The sequence below is a fragment of the Orcinus orca genome, chromosome 19 (genome assembly GCF_937001465.1).
Source record: "Orcinus orca chromosome 19, mOrcOrc1.1, whole genome shotgun sequence".
NCBI lineage: Eukaryota > Metazoa > Chordata > Mammalia > Artiodactyla > Delphinidae > Orcinus > Orcinus orca.
Genome location: NC_064577.1, coordinates 13077967 through 13084510, shown reverse-complemented (window position 1 = coordinate 13084510; position 6544 = coordinate 13077967). Strand labels below are relative to the sequence as shown.

General features: G+C 47.4%; 1 protein-coding gene and 1 long non-coding RNA gene across 5 annotated transcripts in view; one reads left to right on the top strand and one right to left on the bottom strand.

Annotated features, from left to right (window-relative positions):
- Nucleotides 1-318: 318 nt before the first annotated feature.
- Nucleotides 319-5258, bottom strand: LOC125962045 (uncharacterized). Its single transcript, XR_007473344.1, has 2 exons — nucleotides 5079-5258; nucleotides 319-4641 (listed from the first exon to the last, which is right to left on the bottom strand). It is a non-coding gene; the product is annotated as an uncharacterized LOC125962045 (long non-coding RNA).
- Nucleotides 5259-5308: 50 nt separating this feature from the next.
- Nucleotides 5309-6544, top strand: part of PIK3R5 (phosphoinositide-3-kinase regulatory subunit 5) — a 77484-nt gene continuing 76248 nt past the window's right edge. For 2 of the 4 annotated variants that reach the window (XM_033422864.2, XM_004266851.4), the window contains exon 1: nucleotides 5333-5487. The gene's annotated coding sequence lies outside the window, so the exon portion shown is untranslated. Of the gene's footprint in view, nucleotides 5488-6544 lie in introns of all 4 variants that reach the window. The other 2 variants (XM_033422865.2, XR_007473341.1) reach the window with 2 other exon arrangements.

The following is a 6544-nucleotide window of genomic DNA, read 5'->3' as shown; positions in this document are numbered from 1 at the left end:
AGAAATGTAATCTCTTTCACTCTGTGGTACATGGGACATCTTCATATCTCAGATGGCAACTCCTCCCTCAAGACTGAACTTTTGAGGGAGTTTCTTGGCTATTCTCACACAATTATTCTTCATGATGAAATGTGAAGTCATTTTGTCAATCTCCTTCTCTTCCCACCAAAAGCTTTATTTTGATTGAAACCGTGTTATGCTTATATACTCCGTCGGGTAAGAATGGATATCTTTTATAGTATCATTTTCCAATCCCAGAACATAAAATGTTCTTCTGTTCATCAAGGCTTCTTTTGTATCCCATAATAAAGTCTATAGTTTTAAAAAAATAACAGCTTTATTGAAATATAATTCACATACCATACAATTCACCCATTTAAAGTGTACAATTCAACAGTTTTTAGTATATTCAGAGTTGTGCAATCATCATTGCGGTCAATTTTTAAACATTTTTCCACCACAACAAAGAAATCCCATACCCGTTAGCATTCTCTCGCTCATTTTCCTCCAATATCCCTGTACTAGGCAACCACCAATTTGCCTTGTCTCCACGGATTTGCCTGTTCTGAACATTTCATATACATGAAACCATTCAGAATGTGCTCCTTGATAGCTGGCTTCTTTCACCTAGCATGTTCTCAAGGTTCATCTCCTTATGGTCAAATAATATTCCACTTTGTGAATATGCAACATTTTATTTATCCATTCATCAGCTGATAGACATTTGTGTTGCTTCCACCTTTTGGCTAATAAATAATGCTGCTATAGATGTTTGTACATATGTTTTCGTGTGCACGTTTTCACTTTCCTTTGGTATATACCCAGGCGTGGAATTGCTGGATCATATGGTAGCTTACCTTTTGAGGAATTGTCAGACTGTTTTCCAAAGCATCTGCACCATTTTACATCCCCACCAGCAGTGTAGGTATGAGGGTTCCAAATTCTCCACATTCCTGTCAACATTTGTTATAGTCTTTCTTTTTGATGGGTGTGAAGTGGTGTTTCCACTGTGGTTTTGATTTGCCTTTCTCTGATGACTAATGATGTTGAGCAATTTTCACATGCTTGTTGGTCATTTATATATCTTCTTTGGAGAATATCTATTCTTATCCGTTGCTCATTTTTCAATTGTTTTTTTTATTATTGATTTATAGGAGTTCTTTATATATTCTAGATTAAAGTCTCTTATCATATATACGATTTGCAAAAATTTTCTCCCATTCTGTGAGTTGTCTTTTGTTTCTTTTTTTTTAAATATTTATTTATTTATTTGGTTGCACCAGGTCTTAGTTGCAGCAGGCAGGCTCCTTAGTTGCAGCTCCAGGGCTCCTTAGTTGTGGCTCACCAGCTCCTTAGTTATGGCACATGGGCTCCTTAGTTGTGGCATGCATGTGGGATCTAGTTCCCTGACCAGGGATCTAACTTGGGCCCCCTGCATTGGGAGCAGGGAGTCTTATCCACTGTGCCACCAGGGAAGTCCCCGTCTTTTGTTTCTTGATGGTGTCCTTGAAGCACAAAAGTTTTAAATTTTGATAATGTCCACCTTATCTGTTTTTTTCTTTGGTTGTTTGTGCTTTTGATGTCATATCTTAAAAACCATTGCCTGGTCCAAGGTGATGAAGATTTACACCTATGTTTTCTTATAAGAGTTTTATTGTTTTAACTCTTACATTCAGGTCTTTGATTCATTTTGAGTTAATTTCCATGTGAAGTGTGAAGTAGGGATTCAGTTTCTTTCTTTCATTCTTTGCTTTTTTTTCTTTCTCTTCTTCTCTTTTTTTTTTTTGGATATGGGTATCCAATTGCCTTAGCACCATTTTTGAAAAAACAATTCTTTCCCCCTTTGAATTGTTTTGGCACCCTCATCAAAAATTGATTGTAAATGTGAGAGTTTATTTCCAGACTTACGATTTTATTCCACTGATATATAAATATATCTGTAGCTTTGTGGTAAGTTTTGAAATCAGGGAGCTTGAGTCCTCCAACTTTTTTCTTCTTTTTCAAGATTGTTTGGGCTATTCTGGGTCCCTTGAATTTCCTATTCTCAGGCTTTTTTGCTGCTGGGATGAACGAGCTCTCTTTTCGATTTGGTCAATGCTGTGTACAGAAAACTACTGAATGTCATATATTTATTTTTGTGTCCAGCTACTTTACTCTGCTCTCCCATAAGTTCCAAATGTTCCTCAGTCCATTAGCCAGTGTTTCTCAGCTAGACAATCATATCTTTTGTAAGTAATAGTAAGCTTGACTCTTCCTCCCCAAGTTTATGTCTCATTTATTTTTCTTCTCATTGTTTTTCCTTGAATTTCAGAATATGGTTGACACTATTCACAGTGTGACATTCTTGTTTTGCTCCTCGTTTTCATAGGATTGCCTGTTATTAAGGACTATATTATCCATTCCAGGTCATCACTAGATATCACACTATCTGTTGAATTGGAATAAACACATTTATCATCTTGAAAAAGTCTTTTTACTCGCAGTCACTAAGTTTTCATCAGGTCGCATCACATTAGGATAATTATATGGTTTTTCTCCTCTGTCCTATTCATATGATGAACAATATTAATAAACTCTTAACATTGACAGCCCCCTGCACCGGCCCCTTGTGTAAACTGTATCTCCTGAGCCAGTAGGAACAAATTAGCTCACACTAACGGGAATAACTCAGGTCTTACTGGTGCAGCTCCCACCTGTATAATATAGAACAGATGTCATAAACTGAAAGTCAGTAGGTCATGTCTGGTTTGGCCTACAAAGCAGTTTAAAATACTGTTTTGAATTAGTTTCCAGCATTTAAAAATCAGGAGATTTCAGATTAAGAGTTCCAGTTTTTGGTTTCTCTTTACAAATTATAAAATCTGATCGCACTAGCCCTGCATTCTCACATGATCACAGTGAGCTGAAGTTGCCCCCCTCAGTGGGGGGTATTTTAGAGGTCTCCTCATTTGCATCCTTTCCACACTCTATTGTCTCCATACTGTATTGTCCCCAGACATCAAGGTCAAGGGTCGGTTGCCATGTTCTGTATTTGTGCAGTAGTTTTTCTTATAACAGAATTGCGTAAAAGTGAAATATGTCTTGTAATCATGTCTCTAGCAAATGTGGAAAAATAAAAGGGGCCAAGAGGGAGATGTGCTTCGGGAGACATGGGAGCATGCATATTTCTTGGCAGAAGTGAAGAATATTCCTATAATGTTTAATACACAAAGTGTGCCTGTTGAAAGGATACAATGTGAGATGCCACCAGATAAAAAACTCATAAGAAGAATATGGAAAAGATGTGTAGGGGAAAGAAAACCTTACTGAACTGGAAGAAAAAAAAAAAAGACTGAAATGTCAATAGGGTTTGTTTCAGGAGGCACAGACCATCAACAATACTATTGTGAAATGCCGTAATCTAGTAAATGAACACCATCTCCCCAGTTCTGTCCCTGAGTCTGAGCTGTTAGGCTCTTGGAGACATTTGAGTGTCTGACCCCTGCTCCAGTCCTGGGTGGCTGCAGTTCTAAGTCCTGGATAATAGGTGTCAGGTGCTGATCATATCTCCCAGTTGGTCTGCCCTCTTGGGACAGGGAGACACAGGTGGAGCTGAGTGGGACAGTAGGGGTGGGGTGGGGGTGGATAACAGGCAAGCTTAACACCTGGGTCACACCTGCTGGTGGAGAAAGAGAATGTCCACTTTTGATGTGGGATGGGACCAGGTGGTCTTCATGGGACGCTCAGCTCCCTGGTAGTGAACCCTAATGGGCACCTCTGTTTCGGTTTTCCTCCACCTTCAGTTTTAGGAACACCAAAGACATGGAAGAAGGCAAGGATGCCATAACTTCTCTAGCACTCTCTGTAGCTTTCAAAGTGCTCTCAGAAGCCACCATGTCAATCTGGCACACGCCATGTCATTCTCACTACTCAGTTCCTGCTTCCAGAGCCTGCTTCCTGCTTCCCCTTCTTCCCTACTTGGCCACGTCTGGGCTGTCTCCATCTTCCCCCTTCTCCTTGCTTTGTGGTGGAAAAAGTAAGGACAGGGGAGACCAGAGTCCTTGGCCACCCTTCTCAAGTCGTACGACCTCAGGCACATCCTCTCACAGCCTTTGTGGCTCTGTTTCCTTATTTGTAAAATGGTGGGTGTGAAGGTCCGGGTGGCGGGTGAGGAGTAGAAGTACTAGATGGTTCTGGGCGCCTTCCCATCTCTAACTGTAGGCTGGAACCAATTCTCTGCGTTCATCCAAGAGTACTTTCTGTTTCTATGTTTTTGGGGAAGTTGCTTTTTCTTGGTATTTAGCGAGTCAGGAAAAGAAAAATCATTGGCGTTCACATCTCTCAACGCCTCAGGTAGGGCTGTGGCTTTTGACCAGCAATAACGACTGATCTTGCGGCCAATTTTGAACGCCTCTAACAGATATTGTGACACAGAGTCCCGTTCAAGAGTGGAAATGGAAATTCCAGCCTTGCCCTTTGCGAACTCTGACATAAACTGCGATTCTTTCATTGCCAGGGCTGTCAGCACAGTAGCCAACTTCTCATTCCCAGTTTGCAATGAGAAAACGGAGGCACAGGGAAGTGCAGTGACTTCCTGCAGTGACTTCCGGGATCCCGCGAAGAGTTCTTCCAGCTCCGGTAAAACTACATCTGCCGCGTGGCCTGTGGGGGGAAAGGGGGCGGCCAGAAAAGGGCCTCGACTCTGGAGACTACCCCAACCCGCCTTCAGGAGCCGAGAAATGGCTAAGTCACAGCCACTGGTGGTGGAAGGCGAGAAAGTCAGACCAGAGGCTGGAGCAGCAGTGCGCAAAGTCTGGATCGGCTGGTATTTCTAGGAAGGTTTCTGCCGAAGGGTGAGGGTCACGGCACCCGTCTGCACAGCAGGGGTGCAGACATTTTAAATGTTAACAGCACCCAAAGAAAATAGAAGTAGGAGGAGGAAGTGGGGCGCTCGGTCGCAGTGAGAGAAGGAAGCAGCTCGTCGGAGCTTCCCCTTTCTCCTCCTTCCCCGAAGCCCTCACCCCAGGCCCCTCTCCTGCTCCGCCCACCCATCCAGCCCCGGCCAAAGCCGCGCTTCCGCTCCCCCGGCCTCACCTCACCTCACCTCATTCCTGGGGGGGTCGCTGGCGTCCCTTCTGCCGTGCCCGCCCCCTGCCAGGGCTGTTCCTTCCGAGGGCAGACGGGCTCAGAGATGGGGCTGCTTCTCAGGCGCGCGGCTAGCTCGGGCCAGACTCCGAGGACGCTTGGGTCAGGCCGGCGCCTCGCCGACGCTGCCCGGCCACCAGGTGGCGCTAGAGGCCGGCTGGGTGGTCAGCCCCGCCCCGCTCCCGTCCCGAGCAGGCCCGGCCCCGGCGTGGCCCCGCCCCCAGCCCGCCGTCGGAGCGGAGCCCGGATAGATGCTGGGACTTACCGCGCTCGTCTCCAGCTCGGGCGTGGTGGTCCCGACCGTACCCGGAGTCGCAGCGAGTCGCCGCTGGAGAGGGGCTCGGTGCCCAGCGGGGACTGCAGGTGTGTGGCCGGGGCGCGGGGGCGCGGAGGGCACGCGTGGGGGCCCGAGGCCGAGACAGAGTTGCCCGCGGACCGTCGGGGAGCCGTGCGCCCTAAGAGCGTCAGCTGCAGCGGGTGGGCTGGACAGAGCCTGCTGTCTTCTGGCTCCGTGAATAGGGTCCACTGCTGGGGACGGGATCCGCACACAAGCGTGCCCAGTAATCCCGGAGATAGAAGGGCGTTTCGGCGACTGTCCATCCTTATCTAGGTAGCCACTGCTGGCCGTGTCTGTGCGGTCCGAGCGTGGCCGCAGCCTTCTACTGCCTCTTTTAAGGCCGCCCTTTGTCGTGGGGTCAAAGAGTCTGCCCTCCCGTCTGAGAGCTCTCTCGGTGAGCCTTCGCATAAGGGGTCCTTAGCCACCAGGACCGCTAGCGAGCGTGGGTTCCCAGACAGTGGCTGCTGTCAGCGGATTCGTGTTTACACCCCGGGTGTCCCTGTGTGACTCTGTGTGCGTGTGTGCATGTGTGTGCGCGTGGGCGTGCGTGCTGGCCTATCCCAGGCCTGGGGTAGATAAGCAAGAGGTTCAGGTCAGTAGGAGGAAGGAGATTGTTCAGAGGGAAAAGGAAGGCGACATGAAAGCAGCAGGATGTGGTATCAAGTGAGTTGCAAGCCTCCTGCAGAGAGGAGGAGTGGGTTTAGGCGAAATGAGGGCCAGAAGTAGGCCAGGTCTGCCTCCAGGGTCCTGTCTGGATCCCCTTCTCTTCCTGCCGGTGTGGTCGTTCTGTCTTCTCCTCCACAGCTCCCTTCCTCCTGGCCTGGGACCACCCAGTAGGGCACTGGTTCCCAGAACTTGTTAAAACACACATTCTCCAGGCACCCCCTACAGCACAGCTTTCCAAGGGTGGGGTCTGGAATCTGTATTTTTCTAAAATTTGAATAAGCTCCTGAAGTGATGGGGCTGGTGCCGTTGCTTGGGAACCCTGTGTGGTGTGGAAAGGTGGCCTGGGGCTCCAGCCGGGCCCGGCTGGCACTGGGTGTTTGCAGAACAAGGGAGTGGACGTCTTGTGCTTACCTGCTT